The 27,950-nt window shown below is 38.4% G+C and overlaps 1 long non-coding RNA gene across 2 annotated transcripts in view; it reads right to left on the bottom strand.

Annotated features, from left to right (window-relative positions):
- Positions 1-3,896: 3,896 nt before the first annotated feature.
- Positions 3,897-27,950, bottom strand: part of LOC138413711 (uncharacterized) — a 53,694-nt gene continuing 29,640 nt past the window's right edge. For both annotated transcript variants that reach the window (XR_011246127.1, XR_011246126.1), the window contains 2 exons: positions 9,718-9,776; positions 3,897-4,784 (listed from right to left, as the gene is read on the bottom strand). This is a non-coding gene — a long non-coding RNA (uncharacterized lncRNA). The remainder of the gene's footprint in view (positions 4,785-9,717; positions 9,777-27,950) is intronic.

Raw genomic sequence — 27,950 nt, 5'->3', positions numbered from 1 at the left:
CTACTAGACATGTCCGGGCGTATTCTCACTCAGTGCTGTTTAAAGGCCTGAGGCACTGAAATGATTGTGACACACGTACACAGGTATCAGCCTCTAGTTTCTATCATATAATGATGCATCAGCACAAACTGATCAGATCCTAAACATTTAAAGAAGCAGTAAAAAGCAAACTAACAGTTTGAGCTCCAGCTGTCTGCCATCTGCATTGAAAACCATCCAGCAGTGTTTGTGTGGCTGGTTTTAATCAAGGACAACGCTTGTAATTCTAAAATGTAACGTTATAACAGAGGTGAAGGTTTACATGTATTTTATTTTTTTTAAAAAGAACAACTTCTCTTCCAAACTGAATCCACACTGCCAGAGGAAAATCCTAATTCATGTGACCTGTCACACTCACAGACGTCCAGGTGCCAGAGTCGATGAGCCACATCTTGATTAATATCGGTTTACGGCCTCTTTATTGTCTGACGTGTGCGGCAGAAACACTCTGCTGACTCACTGTTGTGAGGGAGTTGTGTTACAGTAGCCTCACCCGGGGGATCTACCTGTGCTGCACCTGAACTCCAGTGAAAAAAAACCACCGAAAAATCGTGTTTTTCTTTATGATTCAGAAGAATTCTCAGACGAGGAGGCTGGAGAAAAAAAACTGACCGTCTAGATGTCATATCTTTAAACATTTCTCTGGTGCACGTGGTGTTTTATTAAAGTTCGAACATTTAAAATGTTGGAGAATATTAAAACTGGTTTGAGATTAAGACAAGATAAATGATCCCGCAGTGGGAGGTTCTCTGCTCAGACGTGTTCACAACAGCAACTAAATGATCCGCAGGATTCAGGTGAGAGGTGGAGCAGCAGACGAGGCAGGATGTAACTTCATCTGCGGAGATCGTGAGTTTTTGTTTACAGCTCATCGACGTTGACTCTCATCACCACAAACTCTCTTGAGGTCTCTGTCTAGATATTTTGAAAAATATTCAGTTCTTTTTTTTCCACCATCAAGATTAATAAATTATTAATAAAGTTTTTGAAAAAGTTCTGTTCCAGAACTCAAATTGTAATGGATTCTTTCCTGACCAATAGCTCAGCCTTCCACCGTCCTCATGTGTCCAGTAGGTTTTAATTCTACTCACTGACAGACGAGCAGACAAAGACGAAAACCTCAAAGATTAAGATTAAGATTCCTCTTTATGGCAGATGTAGGTAATGACTTGAGTGACTCGAAACTCTGTAATTATGAAACAGCTACCAAACCCAGAATAGGCAGGTTGTTCGGTGTCTGTCTGTGAGTTTGATGGCGGGTGATTTCAGGTTGGTGGTCAGAGGGCAGACTGGTGCACGTCGAGATGTGAGAGTTTAAACCTCAAACAAAACTGGAGAAATTCATCTTCACCTAATTCCAAAGAGGCCATTTTTAAAGTTTGCCTGTTCTTGGCTGAATATTAAAATGAGTAAAACCAACAAAATACATGTTCCAGATAATAATAATAATAATTAAAACAATAAACTGTATTTATATAGTAGTTTTGAAAACAGAGATTACAAAGTTCTTCGACAGCAAATGAACAAGCAAATACTGGAGGAGAAAGAAGAAAGAAGCAATATTGAGGTTGTTGAAAACAAAGTAATGTTCAAGTCAATAAATAAAAATGTCTCATAGAAGCAGTAAAAGGATAAAATTATAAAAATGTGTTTTAAGAAGTAAATGAAGTCACTGACTCTTCCAAGGCCGAGGGGCCCTGATGGCCCGCTCACCTTTAGTATCCAGATCATAAGTGAGACTCAAGGGTCGGGGTGATGTGATGTCACGGGTTAACAACGTTCTGAACGTTCTCGACAGAAACGTGAAGTGTTGTTTCATCGTTCTCCTTCAAGCACAAAAACAACAGACAACTTCCTCAGTGTGTGATGTTTTATTGGTGGAGTGTAATTTCTTACAGTCAGGATTCACTTCTGCTAAACTTCACTCAACAGGCCCAGAATTTAAAATGAGAAGTTTTAAATATCTCCCCTCCTCTTTCCCTCCGTCTTCTCTCAAACACACTCTTTCCTGTTCGATCTGTCTGTCTATCTGTCTGTCTGTCTGTCTGTCTGTCTGTCTGACAAAGGTTTTTATATGAAACTAAAGAAATATCAGGGTTGTGTTGTGTTAACAAGGGGCCATAAAAAAATTTTTTTTGTGAAACCAATGATGGTTATGAGAAAAAAAATCTGTTTCATGAGTTGTTATCATTTCTCTAAGTTACTTGTCCCTCACAAAGACTAAAACTAAAGATGGCTGACACGACCCCACCTCCTCCCATCATCCAGAAATGTAGCCAAAGTAACCCGAACAGGAAGTGCTGTCATCTTGTGCTGATGCTGACGCTGCAGTAGCAAGATCTAGCTCGACCAATTAGGAGCCAGTCTCAGCTTTCAACGAGACGTGTCGCCCTGTTTGATGGCATCAAATAACTAATTAAAACTTAAAACATAGCAAAACAATCTTTGAGATAAATGTTCTTAATGTGTGACTTTTGAATTTGAGTTTTATCCACACGTGATGTTGTCGTGTACAGGAAAACAAAATGTCGTCTCAGATGGATCAGCTCTTCTTAACGTGTCATCGCAGGTCCGGACTTTTGACAGGTGTCGTTTTCAAGCTTGTTCTAATTCTCGGATAAAAGCAATAAAAATGAAAAAATATTTTTCTTCAGGCTTAAAACCTGTTTTTTTAAATCTTTTTTGTGAAACAACATAATTCAGATCATCTGGAGAATTAACAGGAAATCACTCGAGCGTAAAATGTGTTTGGAAAAAGTAGATTTTTCAGGAATGATGCATGTTTACACTGATTTTAAAATTAGATAATGCTGTTTTACTGTTTGACAACAGCCCGAGGGTCATGAAACTCATAAATACAAACCTGTGAGTGGTCATAAAACACTGCAGCGTTACGCAGCAGGAACAGACACAGGTTTATGAAAATGTGAATTATGAAGCTATTAAGCTGTTCAAATATAATCAATTAAGTATTTTATTGTTCACTCTTCAATAGTGTTATATAATCTATTCTGTCTGAGGGATCCTATTGTGAAATTCAAATTTTCTTCACGTTACTTAAATATTTGAGAACAAACTTAATGGAGAAGCTTTCTACTTCCTCCATGTGCGTGAAAATAAACTTTAAAAATAAAGATAAGTGCAAGTAAAATAAAGTTTATTTTATAGAATAAACAATGAAGAAAAGTTTGTAAAATATTAAATTTCTTATTTCAAGTTCTGTATGTACGGTTGCATTTGGGTTTTTTGATGTATAAATGTATGTATATAAACGTTTATGGTTTAACTGTAAATTTAAAAGTCAACATTTTTACATTTTAATGTTTTTTGTCATACGGGTTTTGATAAAAACATCTTAGACATTTTTTTAAAAATATATTCATCAGCCTATATATCAGTATTAGAAAATTTAAAAATCAGTATAGGCATTGGCAAAACTCATTTAGTCTGGTTGTAAAAGTAGTTTTGAGATTTAAATGGTTTTAAATGAAGTCTTTTGATATTTAATACACTGAATGATATTTTGTCAGTTGATATTATTTGAGAGGCTGATAAATAACGTGAATCACATCCCGAACTTACACTGATGCACTGACTGTACACAATGAGCCTGTTTCTATACTGAATATACCGAATTATTAGCTAACGTGTTAAATGTTATTATTGAAATAAAGGGAAGATGCATTAGTTACAACACACACACACACACACACACACACACACACACACACACACACACACACACACACACACACACACACACGTGTTCAATGTCGTTTTTTAAAAGATCTGTCTTTTCTATTGTTTTGAAAGATTCTGCACAAACTGTATGTCTATTATTTAAAATTGAATGTAGGTCACTGCTTAACAATTTTTTATTTTTTGACTGACTCAACTTGACTCAACAAAAAACATGACCTGCGAGCACACACTGTTCTACAAGCAGAACTGGAATGACCGTCTCACACTTCAGGATCTCTGTTAGTTTAGTGTCTGATAATAAATTCCTTGTTTAACAAACTGTTCTTATTCCAAAGACTTCAGCGACAAGCCTGATTTGTTTATAAAGCATTTAGCTACCAGGAGCACAAGTTACAAGACAATCTGAAAGGAATACAATTTCACTTTGTACATTATACATAAAAATACAATTATATTAAACTTAATTTACGTGTAAAATCTATTATCTTAGTTCCTCTGTCCCTTTGAGTCTGTGCCTGTAAATCAATGAACATATTAATGATTCAACATATGAAGATCAAGGCCACTGGGTTCGTCCGCTTGAATTTATGATAAATAGATAAAGTTAGTGTAAATAAAACCCACTGGGACTAACAGAGGCTACATTATCGTTTACTTGTGTGTTACTTCCTGTGCTCACCAGCATGCAGGAATTCCTCAGCATCAGTATTTACTTCCCTGGGTGTGGTTCCTGTATACAGGCTGCAGAACATCTGCCAATCCTCGGCCCTCTGAAAAAATTACATCCTCCTGCAGGTGTTTTATGGTCGTCTGGTGCGATGCAACAATAAAATCCCCCCTCGCTGCCCCTTCACAGCTCATGAGTGTGTTCTTCCCTTCAACATTTGAGCTAATTGTTCACAAAATCCACAGCACATTTGTGTGTTTTTGAACCAGCAGCTGCAAACCGCAACTCACAACACCAGCAGCGGTCTCCTTCCACTCACCGCACCCATCTCATGATGATGATGTCATGACCCCAAACTGACTCAGCAGCATGTCATCTGGAACACAGCAATAGAAAAACATTGTTAGGACGCGGGAGGAGAAAAAGAGAAAAGCACAGGATGAATGAAAATGGAGGAAAATAACTTAATAAGCGACGGGAACAGGAGGTGCACGCTGCAGTAAGTGGTGCTCAAGTATCAGAGGATCCCCTTCACAGCTCAAATCAAAGAGACTGCAGCACAAACTGTGCAGCTTTTATTTCTCTCCAATAAAATTAGGTTATTTGCTGAGGAAAAACTATTCCCAAAAATTAAAGCAAGCAAAAGGAACATTACATTCAATCTAAATTCTTCAGATTGTCCAAAATATTAATAGGAACCTAAATCTTTAACCAAACGCAAACTGGCACCAACTTTTAAGAGTTCGACTAAACTTCCCTGACACCAAAGCTTAAATTGACATAATTTGAAATGTGATTTAATTTAATTAGGGTCACTTTGATTTAACCACCCGTCTGTCCAGTCTAAACAGATTAAAGCACGGTTTGTTTTTTTACTGTAGAGTTTTGCTGGAAAGAAAAGTGCCTCTCAGTTTTGGCTCAACAACAGACAATAGGACCTCTTCCCCAGAGCCTTCTGCTTCACTGGAAGAGATGAAAGATGATGGCAGATGTTCATGGTTGAGGTTTTTAACAGATGACACTTTGGAAAACATGTAAGTTCCCTTTTTACAGAAATCTGGTCATTTAGTTTATTCTGTTATAAATAGTCCCTTAAATCGACCACATGCTTTGATCCTGTCCTGCATTGTCTGTGTAGTTGTGGTGATGGTGCTGATAATTATGACTCATGTATCCTCTGTTAATCCTTTGAGGGATAAATAAAGGACTTAAGAATATGTAAATACTCAGCCAACATTTCCATCTCATCAAGTATTTCTTGTCAATTTTAATCACTATTAAAAATCAGATTTTCTCAAAACTGGGACGCTGGAGGATTTTCAGTAAGTGCTTTTAGAAGTTTTTCACAAAAATACAGAAACTGCTTGATTAGATGAAGATTAAATCTCTACGCACACAATTGAAACTAGACTGTGACTCAGTACAGAGCTCAAACATCACCTGCACTGGGAAACCACATTTCAATTCATCAGAATTTGGATTGGCACCAAATTGCTCGCACCCACAAACATCAGTTCACAAAAATAGGCCAGATTTCTTTGCATAAACATCCACGAGAATGTTGAAAAACGGATTTCAATATATGCAGAAATAGAGCCACACACACACACACACACACACACACACACACACACACACACACACACACACACACACACACACACACACACACACACACACACACACCTAATTTTATGAAAACAAATCTCTTTGCATCGACAGCTTCCCTCCAGAGGATGAACGTCTTCAGCCAAGTTAAAGTACCATCGTTGGACGCTGTGATTAAAGACTTCGTCAGAAGTGTAAAAAGATAAATTACAATCTTCCATTTATAACCCCCCCCCTCTCTCCCTCTCTCTCTCTCTCCTCACACCATTACACCCACCGCAGGCGAGACGCTCGGAGACATTTGCGGCGACACTTTTAATCTTTCCGTTGAGAGCTCAGGAGATGAATTAGTCGTTTGCCCTTTTTAAGTGGCGCTCACTTTTGATTCAGACCCAAGATATCGATGCGAAACAACACGTTTCATTTTCACTTCTTTGTCTTCCTGGAAATTCTGCCAATTCCAGTTCAAGTATAAGATATTTCTGTCCACAACAATGTGTCTGCATGAAATCAGATTTTCAGAATGAGATCAATTCGAAAAATATCAATCAACCGGTCACCACGGCCACCGTCTCCTAAAGACGAAAACCTCTGCGTCTCTGTCTTTACAGAAAACATTAAAGGGATTAAAGGGACGTGACTTAATTCACTCCAGAGATGTTTTTTTCTCTCTGGACAAAGACGCATGACGATGATGAATCACTGAAGGGACGGGACCAGACGAACCAGTCTGATAGATGCTTTGTCTTCCTGCCTGATAAAGTGGATCTGTGGACACTTTAACCTCTGTGGAGATTTATTGAAAACAGTGACAGGACGTTTTAAAAGCTTCTCACTGATTATGTTTAGATGTTTAACACCACACCTGCCTTCATGTAGCCGATTCTCTATAGTAAAAAATACTAATATTAAAACACTTTGTTATTTAATTTAAATTTTATTGAGGGAAATGTGTTTATAATATATATGAGGGCTCCATTCAACAGCATAAGATTTAACCGTGACAGAAAATAAAGTTCATCTTAAAATACTTTTTTCAAATTAAAGTTAGTATTTGTGTTAATTTAACTTATTAAGTTTAAATTGTACAGAATTAATTCTTTTTTGTTTTAGCAAATGAAATAATTTTTTCAAGTTGGTCCAACAATTTTATTTTTTCAGTGTGTAGGATTCAACGTTCGAATCTAAATATTGAGTGTAGACTAATAAAATCTACTTTCTGAAAAATGGATTATATTAATATTTATAAACCCTTAAGGATAAAGAGATGATGTGATGATTTCTCTTGAAATCGTACTGGATAAATAGCTATTTGTGTTGTTTTATTGTTTATTTTTCCTGTGATTACATCTGAGAGACATGACGGATTAGTGTTGGATTAGGATCAGTATTAACTGTGCAGCTCCGTATTTACTGAAAAGACAAATTATCAACAGAGATGCTGATGCTCGTCTGTCGGCCTCTGGAGATACCTGTTTGTGGAGAGAGCAGCTGAAACACCCATCACTCTCCACTCCCATCACTTTCAGTCCGTGAGTGTGAACACAAATGTCTTCGTGGTTAAAGATCGGGCGTGACGCCGCAGAGTTTCTCCGCTCGGTTCATTACTGTTGAGAGGAGATTTGACGGATGAGTCGACGCTCTGTCTCATCGTCTCTGTTGATGAAGTGAAAACCTGCATCAGCGTTCCGCAGCTGTCAGCGTGTTAAACAGCAGCTGTATGAATTGGTTGCAGATCAGAGGTGAAGGTGAGGGACGTGTGCGGTGGATTTATCATTCGGCTCATTATCAATAGAGGATTCATCCGAACTCCACTGCCAGTTTATCAGGCACGCCGGCGGGATAATGCACCTTGACGTTGCCGACCGCCACTAAACCGAATTAGGCACATCTACTCAACACTACTGCAGTAAACCCTGTCTTTATAGGTGTAATGTTACAAGTATGTTATACTTTATATTTTGAAGGATGTAGTTTGTGCTGCTGTTGAATCGTGTAGCACAGACTGAACCTAAGAAACACCTCAGACGCAGCACAACACAACAAAGTCTAAAATAACCATAGTGTTGAATAAGGTTGAGGTTGAAATAATTGCAGAACTATATTAAACTGCACTGTTTTAGCTTGGTGTGCCTGATAAACTGCTCATCTTATATTTCTTTAAATGTGCTGAATTCAATTAAAATAACATTATTACATGATTATTACACATGATTATTATTCAGTCAGATAATCTCCACCAGAAATTTAAATTTAAGACTGACCAACTGATCCTTTGTGACTAAAGAGAGAAACCAGAAGAAACATTTAACATCTGTAGTTGTAGTTTGTCTCATTTCATGATGGATGGATGGATGTGGAGATAAAAAGCCTGAGTCCGGAATGAGACAGAGGTGAGACATTTACCACAAATTGTGCTGTGGCCACACACACGCAGCTGTCAAAACAAGACAAGGGATAAAGTTAAGGGAATAATAAAAAAAAAATAAAGTAATAAATGAACATCTGCTGCTTTGTGCTGTGATTGTGTTTTGTTTGCGTGGGTTTAACTTTGACCGAGTGTCTGGCTGCAGGACTGATGGAAGAATACTGGAAACGGTCGTGCTGCACGTCAGACGCTCAGTTTCCACTCAGCATGTACACATTCACACAGACCCACACACACAACGCTGAAGAAAGTCTGTTCATTTAATGCGTTGCACAAAAGCTTCAGAGGTCTGCGTCCAATTTTTTATTATTAAAGAATTAAACAACAGAAATGACCAATCTCTCCAGTAAACTCTGTCTACAGCCAAACAAATCATTTCCTCCGCCCTGGAAAACACCATCACACTTAAACTACAAATATGGCGTCTAGACTTCATATCCGATGCTGCAGAGCTTCATGTGCGTCGTGGGAATGTTTCTTAAAGCTCCATCAGCTGCTTCCAGACTTTGTTTTCTCACGAGGCCGTGAAGCTCACAGTATCGATCATTACGACCGTGCAATGAGTGGGTGTGTTGCACTTCGGCTGATTAATCTGCTGCAGCCGCTCTGCAGTCGGTCCACCAACACCTGAGAGATAAACTAAAATGCATAGAGCAGCTGTGGGAGGAGGATGGAGAGGATGTGGCAGATTTGTTGTTATGGAATCTGTTTGTTTCTCATTTAAGGAACGTTGGGAACATTTTCACCTTCATCTTAAAACATGCTACATGAATGTAATGGCCTCTCTTTGCATCCTGACACTGAGTGAACAATTTTCACTACATTATTTTTGTATTTGCTAACTTATTCAAAATGTCCATATCACACACTGATGTCACGATTGCACCTTTTCACAACAGGACGTTTAAGATCTAAAGTACGAAGCTGTGGGGACGCTGGTGTAAACCCTGAAGTGAACGCCACCACGTCATTTGTGAGATCGGTATCTTTTCAAAAAGCTTTAATGACATTGATTCTTCCAAAATCTTTTTTTTATAGATTTAAGACCTTGACAGGGCAAGTGAAATGATTTACCCCGAGGTTTGATATTTTCTTTAAAAAAAAAAAAAACAGAAAAATCACAGACAGAGAACAAGCTGCTGTTGAATGACACATACGGCCGCGGGAGGAAACAGGAAAGGTTGAGGGATTACGTGAGATAAACATGTTAGATAAACACGGCACTGATCAGACGGCCAAAGAGTTCAGTAGTTAACAATGTGCAAATTCTCACCAGATGTTCTCAGGTGGTGTCCCCTCCGCTTCAACGTGGTGGAAACCTGCGAATCATCCCTGCAAAAAAAAAGAAGAAGAGAAATCCCAGTTTTTATATTTTGCCTCATTACAAATAAGAACAATACAAAATAAAGACAAAGAATTTAGTCCCAGAAAAAAACAGTTTGAACTGTCTGTGTCATATTATATATTATACAAGTGACTAATTAAAAGCAATACAAACTCTCGCTGGCTTGAACTGAATTCTCCGGACATTTTGTCATTGTGCTCACACGGACATTTTGATAGTAGAAATTCCGTAAAATGTCCAGAGTAACTGACTCAGACCTATTTGCGGTCTCTGATCAGCCCCTCTGGGAGATTTGCAGAGTTCAGTTCAGATCTAAAAACAGCTTTGGTGACATGGGTGTAAATCGGTTTGATGATTTCAGTATAAAAGCACCAGTGCTCTGGTTTATGAAGTCGACCCAAACTGAAGCTTCAACACAAGTCTATGTACAAATTATAAGATATGTAATATGAGACCCTCATTCATTCCCTTATAATGTTTGATGTACTATTCTTGTCTTAGAATTACAACACGATTTGAATTGCAACCTTTAACAGGAGGATGTGGACTCATCCCTCATCCCTCGCTTGGATATTTTGATCATTTTCTTTGGCAGGATATGAAATCACACTCATTGCGGCTGACTCTCAGTATGAATGGTGCAAAGACTGTCTGGAAGCACACTCACCCGTGCCCACTGTTGAGAAATATCCGTTTCTGTGCTGAAACACAGAGAATTTCTCACAAAAAACTGAAATAACAATTCCTGAGAATGTTCTTTCTCTGAAGAAGCTGTTGTCAGATAAATTAATCATCTCTCATGCGTGAACCACTGAAAGAAGCCAAATGACTACACCTCGTTTCATATTTAGATGAAACGTACATGTCAAATCGGTCTGAATGTTCAAAAGCATCGGGTAAAATATCTGATATAAAGTCGCACAATCGTTAAAATATTAACAGAAAATGTTTTAAAACATTTTTATTCCATCCAAGTGATATGTGCGATATAATTTCAATTTAAAATTTTTCCAAAATGCAAAGAAATCCGGTAATGAAACAATTTCCAAACAAATAAATGTGGATTAAATCTGGAGCTTCCTCACGATGGAACAACTTTAAGTGTAAACTGGTTTTGAGATACCAACTCACAGGACTGGAACATTCTATGAGATCGACCACACCCTGACAGAGGTCAAAGTAAAAGCTGCGAGAGCTACGATACACAAAGTTCAACCCTCTGATCATTCCACATGTTTCAACATCACAGGAGTCCGGCTTTTGATTTGTGTCTCAAAGTCTTTTCAGTAATGTCTCCATGTTACAGTTCGCAGGTGTCGGTGTATTTATTCAACACATGAGAAAATGTCTGAAAAACCGTCCCACACAGCAGACAGATGCAAAAACACTGTTGTGTGGGCAGGGTTTCAACTCAACAAGTCTGTGTGTGTGTGTGTGTGTGTGTGTGTGTGTGTGTGTGTGCAGCAGGCACAAGCTGAAAGAGGATCTAACGTAGGAGGACAACTGTCAATCAGGCTTCTTCTCTGATCTTTCAATTTCGATAGTTATATATTGAAAATTGAATTTACTATGAGCATTCATTTGTACTCACTGAGGGAGGCCCTCGTTAACAACGAAGTCAGGATACAATAAAATACAGTTAGAAACAATAAATTAACACGGTGTGTAAATAAGATGCATCAAAATACAGAACAGGAATCAGTTCAAGTAAAATAAAATAAAATACACACATACAGAAGCCAAATGGCTATATCAAGAAGTTATTTCACCTTCTTTGTTTTACTGTAAATCCTTATATAATACTACAACTGCTGCAATATTTAACTGTCATTACTACATCCTGCACATGAAGTACATTGCATCACTTCCCATGAGGTATTTTTGCACAATTCTGGTTTGCACTCCTCTCATCCTATCCTTATGACTGTGTACTATGTCGTACTGTGTACTATGTTTTGAGAACTTATTATGTTACACACTTATATGTTCTGTCTACTTATATGTTTACACCGTGGGATCAGAGAGAAACCGCTTTTCAATCCCTTCTGTGTCCTGTACATATAATAGAATTGACAATAAAGTTGATTTTGAACCATGGATTTAAATTTCCTGAGGTATTCATTATTAAGACACTTTATAATAAGTTCCATGCAGCGGGCACAAAGAAAAGAAAAGCGGTTCTGTCCAGCTCTGTACAACTGTGAGTGTCCTGCAATGAAAACTATTCACTTGAAAGTGTTTGATATCGACTGGAGGACCAATGAAGCTTTGAAGAGACATAAGCTTCTCATTAAGTTTTGACCTTAACCTTTTGATACTGGGCAAAATGATGAGCTATAAAACGAGTGGGAAAAGAAGCTGAAGTGGTTGCAAATAAAAAACAGCATTCAGTCCCCATAAATTAAATTAAAGTCCACACACTCAGCTCTGTAAATATGTCAGATTTTTTTTTTTTTTTCCATCAAGAGCCACACATTTTTTCCCTGGGAAAATGGTGATGAAGTTCAAAGTTGTCCTAACTTGCAATGTAAAAATAAAATCAAACTAAAATCCTGGATAGGCCTCCTGTTTTATATATTTAATGTGTTCTTCCCTGATCCCTCGTGGATGTTTGTTCAGTTGTTTTTGTGTAATCACACCAAACAATCACACCGGGCTGAAAACATAACCTCCGTGGCTGGGGTATAAAAAAATAATGTATGAAAAAGACTCTTGGATTGTGTGAATCTTCTAAATGTGGATCTGTGGTTCTACAAAACAGAGGAGCTAACGATGTAACTGAAGCCTCGAGACACTTAAGTAACACCACTTCTTACTGGAGACAAACAGAGAGAGAGAGATACGAGATTTTGAACAATGCAGGAGAGAACAAGTGGAAAACGATGAGAACATCCTGTTCCTCCTGTTTTTTACTTGTTGCATAAGACACAGGAAAGTGTGGAGGATCTCGAACGACGATAGGAAGCAACAACTCGCGGCCTGAACCTTCAAGTCTCTTTACGTCATTATAGACATGAGGCAGACATGAGAGATGTCAGGAATCTCTTTACTGAAAACTCCTGGTAGGATTTGATGCTGGGAGTCTGTAAACCAACATCACACATGAATATAAGCAGAAGTGCTGACCTTTGACCCTGAACTCTCTTTGGAGCTGCTCAGTTACAGACATGAAGGTAAAACTAATCTTCCCATAAAGTCACTTATTTCTGATTTGACCTGGTTCATCATTATTTTTCCAATAGTTTATTTAATTCCACTAAAACTTCAATACATAAATTAAATAAAATAAAAAAAATAAAATACGTGTGGGATGTGGTGGAAACCAATAATGGCTTCAACTATAATGCTGAACAACAACAAAAGAACTAGTTTGATGTTGTGGTGAAGCAGCGTGGGATCATGGGAGCTGTTCACTTCACCACTACTGCAAACAACAATGAATAATCGGGATCCAGCGCGAGTGACTAATACAAACAATGGAAGGAAAAAACAGCCCTGGCTAGCAGTGCTAAAGCAAAGACGGGGAAAACCACGGGTTAATCTGATGCAATTAAAAGGCGACCGAGATGAAATGTTGCGTTACCTCGAATAAAATTGTGGATTTCTCCGGTTTAAAACATCATTCGAAACATTTTGGATCATGTCTGAACAAAATTCAACAAAATAAAACGTAGGTCAAGTTGTTTTTAGACATTTTAAACAAATCTTTACACATTATATATTTGAAAGTAACGGTCACGGAGCATCAGTGGCACAAAAACACTGTTGTTCCAAACAAGAAAACCTCCCTTTCGATGGTGATCTGAGCAGAGCAGAGGCCTCCGGTAAGAATAACATGTTGGCCGGTAAACAACGCGGCTTCAAACAGGAAGTGAGAGGTTTAATATCAGTGAGGTGCTGAGGCAGCGGAGGACAGGGAACATCCAGACACAACACGTGACTGAGAGACATTCACATCTAACTGAGGCTGTAGAGCAGCAAACACACGGTCACGGAAACAGAACTGAACTGAGGAAAGGAAATAGGGTCAGAGACTAAATATTATGTTTTTCAAATCAAACCACAGAAGTATTTTCTGATGTGTCACATGTCGGTAACGTATCAACCCACACCTGTAAAAAACGCTGTATCACAGGGTCCTCATTAGATTAAACAGGTCATTAAGGTGAAGCTCTGTCATCAGAGTACAGTCACGTCTGTCATCACTCTTAAATTTACATTTCAAACACACGCAGCCTCGGAATTGTTCTGTACATGAGGTACAATGAATATGTAACTCAGACGTACGAATCCTTATACACTAAATCATTTTTACATTCTAGACTGTTACTGTTTGTCTTGACATTAAAACAGAGCCAAGTAAGTTCATGATTCCTACTCTCAAAATTAAAAACATTATTTTTAGGGTTGTGAAATGCGATAACATTGAAAAGGGACATAATCTGACTTTACTAAAAATATCAAATTTACATTATCATTCAGATCCTGGTCGTCGCAGTTAACATTCACAATAACACAGTGAAAAATGTTATTTCCATTTTTTTTATAAAAGTCAAAATGTATATAATAAAAGTGACATCATGTAAATTAGGTCAGATACACTTTCATAAGGTAAATGATGAGAAATATATATATATATTTTGTTCTGAAGTGTTTCAAGGAAAAATGAGTCAGAAGTCACCTGGTTTTAAAATGTCAAGACTGCAACCACAAAAGTAAATGCAATTAGAAATATTGCAATTTTTTACCCAACAAGAGAAGCTGGATCTCCTCAGGCTTTAACATGTTTACTGACATTCTTTAAAAAAAAAAAAAAAACTGATACCAGGATCCTGCAGCAGACTGAAACAAACCACCCATACACCTGAAACCTCTGTCAAGCAGAACAACACGCTGCTGTAATTAATATCACTTCAGTCACATGAATACCTGACGAGTAACTCGAACCCACGGGACTGAAATGCTCTTATTCTGTCATGTGACATCTGACTGCAATATCGTAAACAGGAGCTGAAATGCAGACGAGAAAACACGACGAATATCTGTGCGTGTGAAAAAAAAATGTGTAAGGGCTCAGAGAAAACTGTGTGACTTTTACTTTGACATTTTAAACTCTATAAATTTGTCCAGTTAAAGTGAAGTTGGCAGCAGCAGCACGGTCGAGTGTTTGATGCATCAACATGAATCTCCAGCACGGTGTTTTCCTCAGGATGTGAAGTGTTGACACAGACACGGAGAGAACTGGGACCTAAACACAACACGGCCACTTAAAGACCCTGTTCAGACCTGGTTTTAACATCCGTCCTGAGGGATCCCATCACAAGTGGCCAGTGCTGAGTACGTGTGTTCACACCTGGGCATCAAAATGAACGTGTCTCCTGTGACCACTTGTGATCGGATCTCACTTCCCTGCCCTATATGCAAATTAACACGTATGTCATTTGTGTTATTTAAGACCTGATGATGTTGTTTTGACCCAGGCTGAGTTTACAGGTGTCAGTTCGTAGTCAGAGGACATCAGCATTAGTCAAAGTAGTCGTAGAGGACACACGAGGCCCAGAACCACCTCTGACAGTGATCTGGTTTGATCGTCTCTATCTGAGTGTGTTCACACCTGAACGTAAGAGCTGTCCGCTTGTGATCGGATCACAAAAACCACAAAGAGATTGATTTTAAAAATAAAGTGGTTTCAAGGAACTCATTTCTCTCAATTTCTGCACCACTGGAAAGTCTTTGAATCTTCACTGATATGAACCAACATTAAGAACATTTGTGAAAGTGGAGATATGAGGTAACAAAGCTTTCATAAGTAGTACAGCTCAGAGATGACGGAGCAGCTCTTCTCTTTCTTTCATCTTGTCTATTATTACCAAGAATACACAAAAACCACTGAACCGAAATTGTGGGGTATAGCGCAAGAAAGACCTTCTTAACTTTTGGAGCAGATCCGTGGGAAGATACATGATTTTTTTTTTTTCACTTTAAAATTGTGAGATGGGGCTTTTTTGTGTGTGTGTGCAAATTTCTCAAAAACAATGTAAAGATATTTATATAACAAATCCGGCATATGTGGAAGGATGACATCTATGAAAACATGATATCTGGATAATCTGGACTGTGTGAATAAAAATGTGTAATATTTACAGAGATAGATCAAGATTGATGTTGTGGTGGCTCCACCTTGGTTTAGGTATACGCTGTCCGAGAGTCACTACTTTTGTTTTCAAATGCATACACATGACTTCATAAAAATACTCTAGTTTTTTAAAGTTTTTGCTCTATTCTCCCCCATTCAGCTTCAAGGTAAACAGAAAACAAGCGGTGAATTCTGTAGGAGTCAGTAAAAGTCATTGTTCCAGCTTCTGTAGAGTGAAAAGCCATTTCAAGAAGAGTACGGCGTATAGTACAGGAAATTAAAAAAAATTTGACCTAAAAGTTTATTTAAGTTTTAACGTTACTTCCTCCTTGATTTGGATTCTCCACTGCTGCATCAGTTAAAAATAAAAAGTTGTTAATTTTGCAACTTCCATTTTTCTTCCTTGAAAAACTTTTTATCTAATATGTACAAAAAGGTCAGCATATAGTGGTGAAGCAAAAAAAAAAATCATGGATGACTAACCCTCTTTTGTTCCTGAAACTGGGAGAGGATTTGACTTGACAACAGAGTCTGTGTTACATGAGTCTGACAGTAAATGAAACGGCGTCTCTACGTGCTGCAGTCACCTCGGTGGTTATCTTGAAAAAAAGAGAAAAGAAAAAAAAAAGAAAAGAAGCATGAAATCTCGTCATGTGCTTCAAACAACGATAAACAATCTCTGATTTGAATGTGTAAATGTCACCTGGGACAGATGATGAGCAGCGAGAAGAGGGAACAAGCTCTTTTCACATCAGCGTGCAAATAAACACACACACACACACAGTTACAGGACATTTTACCACATGCGGCACTGGAGACACAGCCTTACACACAACTACACACACGCAGACATGGCAGAGAGAGTCTGAGGCCACCTGATATTTACATGGATTCTCTGAAAAATCTCCAGAGCCGAACGGAACACCTTCGCTTGGTGTTGTGATGGTGGAGGTGAAGAGCTTCATGCTCGTCCACATGCTCAGTGACCGGGCACGTCCCCGAATGAATCTGTATTTGATGTGGTTGCAAAAATAAAAAGAAGATAACATCCATCCAATAAAATAGAGAAAGTCGCACGTACGGTCAATTTAGACTCTCCAATCAACCACACCCCCGTTTGCACGTCTTTAGACCCACACAGACACGGTGGAAACACACTACAGTACACATTATAACACTAACACTTGGTTCATACAAAGTTAACCCAGTATTCCGTGGGTCAGTGTTGAAGCAGACATTAAACACATGTAGGCCTCAGGTACCTGCACATGGTCATAACAATCCTATCAGAAATACTAGATCAAAACATGCTACACACACAGACGCAGCCCACACATGGACCAAAATACTGTATGTTCACACAGAGCTGTAGATGTGTGCAGTGTAGACAAATCCTGCACAAGTACACACACACACACGCAAGCAAGCATTACATATACTTACATGCACTTACACTGTACACACACATTGTCTGCACACAAAGACACATGATGTGTAAAAAAGACACAAAGACACATGATGAAAACTGGATGTACTGTTTAGATAAATGCAAACAAATACTTCTCTCTCTCTCAAACACACACACACACACACACACACACACACACACACACACACACACACACACACACACACTGTTGAAGTGTCTTACTCTACATTTATATATATATATGTATCTATATATATTTAGTACGCACATATATATGTGTATTACATACTACATATACAGACCAGTGCTCATAAAAGTAGCTGTATAAATATACACACTCATACACACGGAACAAGTTAGCGATTAGTCAAAGTGATGCCACCCACACGGACTCCTCACTGCCTGACTGAAACCATAAACATGTTTTTATTTACTTATTGTCTCATTGTAGATCAGAGAGACTGAACACACACTGTGTGACATTTAATGTCTTCAACTAACAACTGCAAACATTTTCACTGAAGTCCCATGTGAGATTTATGAGAAACATAGTGAGGAGAAGTCCGGTCTCTTCGGCACAAAGTAAAAACTATATTATCTCTTGTAGGTTATTCTGTAATTAATTTCCCTAAACTTAAAGACAAATACTGAAGGAACCATTTAACCAATGTGCTGGACCTGATATATATACATATATATATATATATATATATATATATATATATATATATATATAACTGCTTTGTAGTGCGAGGACCTGCAGTGAAATATCTACCGACTCATTTTGAAACTGCTCAACTCAAGTCACAAACAGAGACATGATCAAACATGAGCGAGGACTGAGACGTCAAATTCAAAGTTACGAAAACGCTCAAATAAAAACGTGAAAATATAAAGAGATGAGTCAAACTGAGTATTTATATACGGCTAGATTACTACTCTTTGTATTAAACAGCAGGATATTCACACCCTGACAATATTCAGTCAACCTCATTTCACTCTCTTTTGCTCTTGTTTTTTTTAACATGCATTTGCAGAAAAGGTTAAAAGATTTTTTCCAGTCGAAACTGAGTGGGTTGAGAACCGAACATTTCAACAAGGCAAATTTCCCCCGATGCTCTGGTAATATTATCACTCCAAAGCATCATGGTTTCACTTTGACTTATGGATTTATTTATAAGAAGAAAACAAGCCTGACACCAAAAAACACGACACACAATCTCATGTTTGAGTTTATATGTCCTGGATCAATGCTTTTTTATGTCAAAATAGAAATAATACATATATATATGTGTGTGTTTATATATATATATATATATGTGTGTGTGTGTGTGTGTATATATATATAATGTTAGATTTTCAGTTTCTGTCTCAATATGAGAAATAATTTAATAATAGATTAAATATAAAAATGAAGCATTGCTCATATTATAGAATATGATTTTTTTTTAAAGTTTAGACAAATTCTTTTTAAATAATCAGGAATTAAATCACATGACTTTGACCTTAAATGTAAATGGAACCACATGTTGCCATAAACGTTCTTTAAGATAAGAAGAGTGTTTCATTGAGGCGTCACACTTTTAGATATTTAGATTGTAACTTAGAAAGAAAATAACCGTTTAACTTCACTCCACCCACGAGTCACCTTTAAAGGATCGGCGATCAAAGTCATTCTCATTCTGATGCAGTTTCACTATTACTGCTCGTTTTATTTATTAAAAAACACACACAAAAAAAACTTTCTGCACAAGTCTAGGTTCAAATAATTACTTTGCATTCTCTCCTCCATCAACATCGACACTTGAACTTTCTTTGTCACACTTACACACCCCGAGGAACATTCAGGGGCCTGCAACTCATCACAGCCCCCGACTACAATTTTCTAGCGTGCGACAAAACCAGCAAACACAAAGTCAAACCGGGAACGAGATGGACAATTTTTCCCCACACGGCAGAGACTGAGTTTATCTCTGTGGGACGTAAACAGCCAACGCTGGAGACGATCGTCCCCCACAGACTTGTTTCCCTTCTGAAAAATATGACACAACCCAGCACGGCTGCGATACCTAAGAACTACAGAGTGGGGACATATCTGGCGTTTTTACTCTACATCTTTTTACTATCAAAATTAGTCAGAGAGCAGAAGAGGAGACGTCGAGGCTTTGATGCGATCAGTGTGTGTTTCAAACAGTGAAAAGGAAGCTGAGAGGAAGAGAGAGCGAGGGTAGGAGAGCTGAAATGTGCTTTTCCTCTTTCTCTGCCGCTGAAAGTTTGAAGTTGAAAAAGGGGGAGAAAACAGAAGAGAAACAGGAGAGACGATAGAAGAAGGGTTGAACAGAGAATTTCCACAAATAAGAGCAATTGTAAACCCACAACGTTCTGCATTTTAAATAAGCAAAAGTAACTTAACAAATGTTTATGTTTGGATTTAGTTTCAGAGCTCAAATTTGCCCCCCTCTGTTTTTTAGCTACAGACATTTTAAGGTAGTAAAAAAATGCCACAACAAAAAAGAAACAGAACATAAAATAAAAAAGAAAAGTGTGTTGGTTTATTAAAGGGGTAAAACTATTCCAAAAAAAATAAAGCAGGAGGATTTTGATGCACATGTTATGTAAGTATTCACCAGTCCTATTGTGAAATGTCACCTTCCATGCCTCATCGATCAAAGTGCTTCTCGTGTGCCTCTGAATCATTTGAAGCAGAAACATGAGAAAAGAGAGAGACAGAAAAAAAAAATACGAAAGAGAGAAGAAAGAGGGAAAGACGTGTTGGTTAAACTGTGGTGCTTGTTGCAAATTAGACACACACACACACACACACACACACACACACACACACACACACTAACTGAAATCAAGATAACAACCACTCTTATTTACAATATTTCTGCAGCATGTTAAAATTAAAGACGTATGTAACCATGTGGCATCATTTTTTCAAATAATCGAATAAAATTTAATTGTAAATGTTTACATAGTGACCTGAGTGAGATCTGAATCATGCGGTGTTACGGATTTAATCAAGTGGTTTCACCTGAACTCATTGTGACTAATAACACAACCTGGCTGCACCCGGCGATAAGTAAGACAAGCTCAGAAAAACTATGCGGAGAAAGTCAACAAGCCTTTGACCTGTGGAACAATTGTGTATCGTCAAATGGTTTTTACAAACTTATTTTTACATTATTTTTTAGATTTAATTGCAATTTCAAGGTTGATGAATCCCACTGTAAGATGAGCTCCAGCTTCCGTCAAGGAGGTCATGATTTCACTCTCGTCCGTGTGATTGTTTGTATGTTTACACAAAAACTACAAAATGGATCATAAGGAAACCGATGAGATACGGGGTCAGGGAAGAAACCAAGAAACAGGGCATATTTAGCATCAGCAGCACGAGAGAGTCGCAGCACAGGAGAAACATATAGTGAGAATAAAAATAGAAATATATACATAACAGTAGTTAAATGCTATATATACACAAAAATGTGCAATTTGTCCATTCTTTGTAGTGTATTCAGTCAAAATCAATGAGTGTGTAGTAGTTGGAGCAGCTTGATTAATTAATCAATTTAAGCGACTGAAAGACAATTTGTCCGTCCATCCTGTAAATCTGTCATTTTTACTAACACGTCTTATTTGTGTCTGTCTATCTGCTAAATAATGCACTGATCACACATTTGAGTGGCTGGACGGTTTGTGTTCATTTGGTTTACTGTATAGTTCTCCGGTAAATGTAGCCTGGAACCCAGATCCATAAACCAAAGCAATCAATCAGTCAATAAGCTCACAGACGTCGTAGTGTCTCATTCGGACAGATTTCCATTGGTCCTGAAACAGGGCGGACTCCAGATCTATAATCTCTCACCTGCTTTGATAGTGTGACAGCCTGAGGTGTAAAAGAAAGGATGCAGGAATTAAAAATGAAATACAACAGAAGCACTCGTTCTTGTAAGTGCAGTGAAGCGTTTAGAATTTAACTCCAACAACTCCCACTCTCTTCCTATATGCAAAGTGTGAAGGATCTAGAAACAATGAAGCCTGAGGGTACGAAACATTTTATCATGTGACGGATTAGTGGAGTGGAAATCAGCCTCAATATCACCTGCTGATATTTATTCCTCCAAACTGAGCCACCAACTCTTTCACCAGTTTACCACCAACAAACACATTATCAATAAACAACGCAGCAAAAATGAATCGCCTGTGAATAGATAATCGCTCTGCCTGACAATAAGTATGTTAACAGCAGATTAAACTCACAAACATTCTTAAAGTATTTACACTTGAAACCTTGATTTTATCTGGTCAAGTAGGAGTTGAAGTGACAATGTGTCCTTTAAAACATAGCACCTTCTTTTTTTTTCTCCCCATAGCGTGTCTGTCTGTTTATCTGTTTGTACATCACAGAGAATTTGTGCGTGTGCGTCTCGGTGGCATGCAGACAACGTGCTGTCCTGATGTGAAAGACTGCAAACCTCCCACGGTCTGGGACAAGATAACCACAAGTGGGAGAGGTCTCACAAACACACACAAAAACACACACACACAACACACACACAACACACACAAACTCACTTTCAGTTAATTCCAAAATACCCTGTTAACTTTTTCTGTATCTATGTTTAAAAAAAACTTATTTAACAAGTGATATAATCTTTCATTTCTGCAAGAAGTTTAAAACCAATTCTTAAAATCAACTGAAGACAACTTGAGAAATCTATACAACTTTAGAAACTTATTTTAATTTGCATTTGAAGCTGGATGATATTATCTGACTGCACCGTCGCCACAGTTACTGACACACTCACTGTGCAAATGATTTATTTTAATCCTGAGGAAACATTTTAAAGAGCTTCTGTCAGTCGACAGTAACATTTATCTTGTTTTCATTTTTGGATATTTCATGAAAATCTGCTGTTTTTCCACAGTACTCCAACACAGTACATGCTGATGGCTGTGGTTCTTATAGTACAGTGGTGATGGGGATAAGAGGTGCAGCTCAGTTCTCAGTAGCCAAAACATTTGAATTTACTGTACTTTCCTATAGTGGTAAACCACAATGTACCTGAGAGCAAACGTGTGTATTTCAGAGAAGAACTTGCATTAACCCTCCCGGAGAAGAACAACTCTCCCGTGTCTCCTGACGCGTCAACATTGTTGGAGAACGCTCTGCAGCCACACACCGTACAGTGAGACCACACGACTACAGCTGGACTCAAACAGCTCCACAGATCTGAGGTCGGCTGTGCATCCGAGCTGACTTGTGTGATTGTCCGGTTGACAGAAAACATCGATTCAGGCAAAGCAAATGGAAATAACACTTCACAACAGGAAACAACATCAGCTATGGAGCTAAAAATGTGTTGTATGCAGTTTCCTGACGAGTCGAGTACTGTAAGTGTAAATAAGGACAACAACCAAGTGAACACCTGAACACTGTCACCTCACAAGGTGATTCAGGTCCGTTACAGCTCGTCATGTGGGGGAGGGGGGGGTTAGTCGTATGAGAGTGTTGTTCTTTTGAGTTCCAGTTGCATTATTTTTGTGTTACTTAAAAATATATACTTTGTGTTTTCCCATGTGATGAGGATTCATTTATCTATATATCCCGTCTCAGTGTCTCAGTCGGAGCAGTGTAAACACAGAAAGTTCTCTTTCTCTCTTTCATCGTCATAACTACGGTGGCAGAAAACACAACGGCAAATAAGAACACACGAAGAAAAAAAAAAAGAACGCACGATGGAAAATCACAGAACACAATGAGTTTCTGATGTTTGGGAATCTGTTGTGCTTTGTAAAATGTCGTCCTGTTTTTTTCATGGGACGACACTTTCATGTTTACTCATTTGCCGTTGTGTGATGTCTTGTTGTGTGATGTCTTGTTGTGTGTTCTTCTTTCTCTCCGGTGGGATTTGAACTTCATGGCCACCCAACATGACGACTGAAGTCAGTCTCTCTCTAAATGTGTTAAAAACCTCTGGGTGTGTTCACAGACACACCGGGGGGGGGGGCTTTAAATCTCAATATTTTTCAGACTCAACTTTTCATTAAGACTTTTTTAGGGACACTCACTGTCGGACCTCCACTGCAACAGACTCACTCCTGCACTTCAAACCAGCCTCAAGCATTTGACTTAAAGCTTCAGTGTATTAAAAGATGACGAAGCCTCAGTGACTGTTTATCTTTGCTCAGACATTTATTAATAAAACCTTTAACTCACTGTCTCTTCGTGGTCTGAAGCTTCTAGACCAATTCACTATTACAGATTGACGTCTGTTTATAAAATGTCAATGTTAGAGCCATTTACCTCCTGAATCATCTTCACTGTCTCCTCTATAACGATGAATTCTGACCAAACTCTTGACCCAGAAGCCGCTTTGACTAAATTCTGATTTCAAACTGTGAGTACTTTTTTTATTGAGCCTCAAAGGCCACAGACGTTTCTCAATCCATCCCTCATTTGAAATAAAAACAGGAGAACAGTGGTGTCTTTGTGGTGAATTCTGCAACATCGACAAAAGACCAATTATGTGAGTCCACCGTTTCAAAGCGGTGATAAAACACTGCCTCACTGTGGAGCACACATCTCTGCCAGGTCGCTGCCCTCCAGTTCAGTCCTAACAGAGCATGTCTTTTTAAAAATATGACAGAAAACGGTTCAAAAATAAACCCTCCTCAAGCTGTCGATGCCATCTTAGTCACTGCTCGGTTCAGTCTGCATTGCCGGCTGGCAGCTTCCTCTGCAATTCAAAGTGCCGCAGTGATAAATCAGGATGGCAGCTCCAACTGAATTAAATCTCATGTTACTTGTTCCGCTGCAGTGAACAGACCTGTTGTGTCTCAGGCTGCCGTCTGGCTCATCCTCAGAGTCGCTGATGACAAACAGCAGCCTGAGACGCTGCATCAACAAGACTGGGTCCAGACCCAGCGTACAGGGCAGGATGGCATATGTGAGAAACTCAGGATGCGTTTGTGGAACTGCTGTAAAACATTGGACTGAGGCTTATTTGCATGTGGCCTCGTTTGAGCCAGTTTATCTGCTTCTCTCTGCTCATACACAGTATTTTAACACAGCCAAGTTCCCAGTGAGGCTAAACACAAGCACATAAAGAAAACATCATCAATTCGACAACACATTTGTGCATTTAGCGTGTTGTGTGTGTTGTGTGTATTCCTGGCACATGTGTTGCCAAATTGATGAGGTTGTTTTGCTCAAATAAAAATAATATATGTAAAAATAACTTTTACATGGTTTATGACTGCTGATAAATATGTGATTGAAGTTTTAATGAATTACTGAAAACACATTTTAGATTTCTTCCTAATGTTTTTTCCTCAGAATTGATAAACATGATGTGAAAGTCCAGCTCAGGATGAAAAGTCAGAGTTCTGCTTTAGCAGTGACAGAGCGTCAGATCAGATAAGAAGCTGTGAGCACGTCAACCTGCACTCGACACATGATCTCTCTACCTCAAATTAGCCAATTGTTCCCTCACACGACACGTTTGGCTGTTTGACAAACACAGACATGTGACGGGGGAAATCCATCACAACCCAACTGTTTCTCATAAATAAACAGGTGACAAGAGGCCAGGTAGTGTACGTGTTCCAGGAATGTGAAAACATCTCAAAACATATTTACTCTGATTTTTTTTTTATCTTGTCAACTTCTAAAAAAATTGAACCGAGAAGAGGTTTGTGGGTTTCAGGCGATGCTTTACTATTCAGGGAGACGTGTTTGACAGGAGACAACAGTGTGGCTGCATGCTGACATTTCACATTGTGTGTTTCTGTGTGTTTCTCTGTGTGTGTGTGTGTGTGTGTGTGTGTGTGTGTGTGTGTGTGTGTGTGTGCCATCTGTGACACCAAACAAAGCCCACACACTTCATCTCAACACTCGAATGTGACTTCATTTTCAGTCTCCTATATCTTTCCCTGTGTCTTGAAAACGATATATATAAACAGCACATTTCAGAGCTGATGAATAATCAGCCAGAAAATGAATCACAAATTATTTCCGTCACAGATGAATGTGAATGTTGTTTTTAAAGCAGGATTCACCGGTTTTTCGCTTCACTTCTGGTTCCAAATATGAACATTCGGTGCTTTCTTTAAATTAAAACTAATATGTCAATGTATGTGAGTCCTGCCCATGTGTACTCATGTATCACTGCTGTCTATGCTTATTTTATTTTTCATGTTGAGGTGAGATTCTTCCAAACTGTAGCGTAGAGGAATTCATCCAACTTGGTGATGTGGTCATTAATGAATGACTCTATAACCAATACACTAAAATGCAAACCTAATCCAAACACATCATTGTGGAAATCTTACACCATTTTCAGAAAACAACAGCAGAAAAAACTACTGGTAGAAACATATTCCAACAGAAAGTGTTTTTGTATCTCAACTAAAAACGTCCACAGAACTGAGCAGATGTGATTTATGTGATGTATTTACTGGTGATTGTGACGAGTTTAGACCACTCGTAAAAGTAGCTCACAAGCTAATACACTGTGAATTATGTAGTGCACACAGGAGCAGCTGTCTGGTTTTTATATGCCAATAAAGACAAAGACCTTTAAATACAATTTGAAAACATGCAGATTTCCCACTTTTCAACTAAACACAATTGTTTCAGGTATCCTATATATGCAGCTATTACATGTATGTGCACACAACCAAGCCAACAAAGAGAGCGACCCGCGCACAGACTCATGCAGATTTCTGCATGTTTTTAGACTCTTGCACAGTTGCAGGCTGATATTTACAACTGTTTGCAAGATTCAAATGAGATTTTCTCTTAATGTGAGTGTTCAAAGGTCGTGCTCGTGGGCTCTAAATGCCATGTTAACAACACGTGAAACATCAGGAGATGCAGAGGAGCTGCAGTGAGGCGGTTACTACACTGGTTTAACTGTGACTGGCAGAAAATCACTCCACTGCACTTATACTGTACACGTGTGCAAAGATATGCATGTATCTCTCTGCTGAAGGAAAACAGCCATGACTTTTCATATCAGTTCTTCAGCAACGTTTTATTTTAACAAAGTTGCCATTATGGGGAAATAATAAAAATAAGTATGTGAATCCTTTGGAATTAACATAACTTCCTGCTATGATTTTCTTTTAAGTCACTTCTTCTTTTTGTCTTCAAGAGAGTAGTCTCAATTTGAGAGTAAGACTTGTTGATTCAGATGCTTCCACTTAAAACCCAGTGCTCTAACTCACATATTTTCTGTTTGGGCTTATATCCTGTGCTCAGATTTTTCCTCTGCTCTTGAAAACCTTTCTCCTGCAGTTGGATATTTTTTTGTGTGTGTGCAACAAGTCGGTTAACATGTGAAAATCAAATCCTGTTGACATTAACAAGCAAAATGATTAATCAATGATGAAAACAAACTCTATTTTCACTGATCAAATTAGTTGTTTCATGTGTTGTGAATAAATGTAAAAGAAAATAAAACACATGGTCTCCCTATGTCTCCATGTTTAATAATAAAAAATAATAATACGAGTTTTATTAGTGACTTCTGTCACTTCTTATATTAATGTTGTAGTAATCAGATTGTAATGTAGTAATGGTTTCATAACCATGGTAGCTTTAGCAATAGTAATATCTGTAGTAGTAGTAGTTGTAATTGTAGTAATAGTGACTTACTGATAACAATTAGTAGCAGTTATATTGTTAACAGCAGCATCTGTTTCAGTAATGGTATTAGTAATAGCTGTGGTTGTAGAGAAACATAAATATTAATATCATCAGTATCAACACTTCTAGTTTGTAATATTCATACTGTTACCTGTAAAATTTAAAATGTGTTTCAGAAACGAGTCTTTCCTTTTCAACATCTTCAGATTTCACGTCACTCGAGAGGAACAGGGACGTTAAACACACACACACACACACACACACACACACACACACACACCGTCTGTCAAGGTGACCCACGAACATCCAGCCAGATGTCGAAAAACACCAGTGACACATTGTACATTTGGCAGACGTGTGTGTGTGTGTGTGTGTGTCGGTATGAGGGTGTGGCTGATGTGGGTGATGTAGGTGTGTGTGTGGATGTGTGATGTCTGTGAGGGGGCCAGGGCGACTTTAATGTTGAGAATCTCTCATGTGTTTCACAGTGGGATCCTCGCCTGGTTTCCAACCTGACAGAGCTTAAATATGCGGTTACACGACTGTTCCTGCTCTCTCTCCTCCTCCCCCTTTATCTCTCTCTTCTCCCCCTTCTTTTCCACCCACCTCTCCTCTCTTCCCCATTTTTCTCCGCTCACCCTAACTGGTTGAGACACTGAGTCTGGGGTTTCTTCCACTTAACGAGGGAGTTTTTTTCTCTCCACAGCTGCCAAAGTGTTCATTGTGGAGACTGTTTGGTTGTTCTATCATTTTTAAGGTCTCATACTAAATATGCAAAGTGCTTTGAGATAATGTGTATTATGATCTGGCACTATACAGATAAAATAAGAATTGTTTACCAGACTTAGTGTGGACGGCCATATGCCTCGATCGGTGGGAGGGGGAGAGAGAGGAGAGGGAGAGAGACCAGGAACAGTTGTGTAACCATCATGTTTCAGTTG

Source organism: Paralichthys olivaceus, chromosome 14, assembly GCF_024713975.1.
Source record: "Paralichthys olivaceus isolate ysfri-2021 chromosome 14, ASM2471397v2, whole genome shotgun sequence".
Classification (NCBI taxonomy): Eukaryota; Metazoa; Chordata; class Actinopteri; order Pleuronectiformes; family Paralichthyidae; genus Paralichthys; species Paralichthys olivaceus.
The sequence above is the reverse complement of the archived record's forward strand: the minus strand, read 5'-3'. Positions and strand labels throughout refer to the sequence as shown.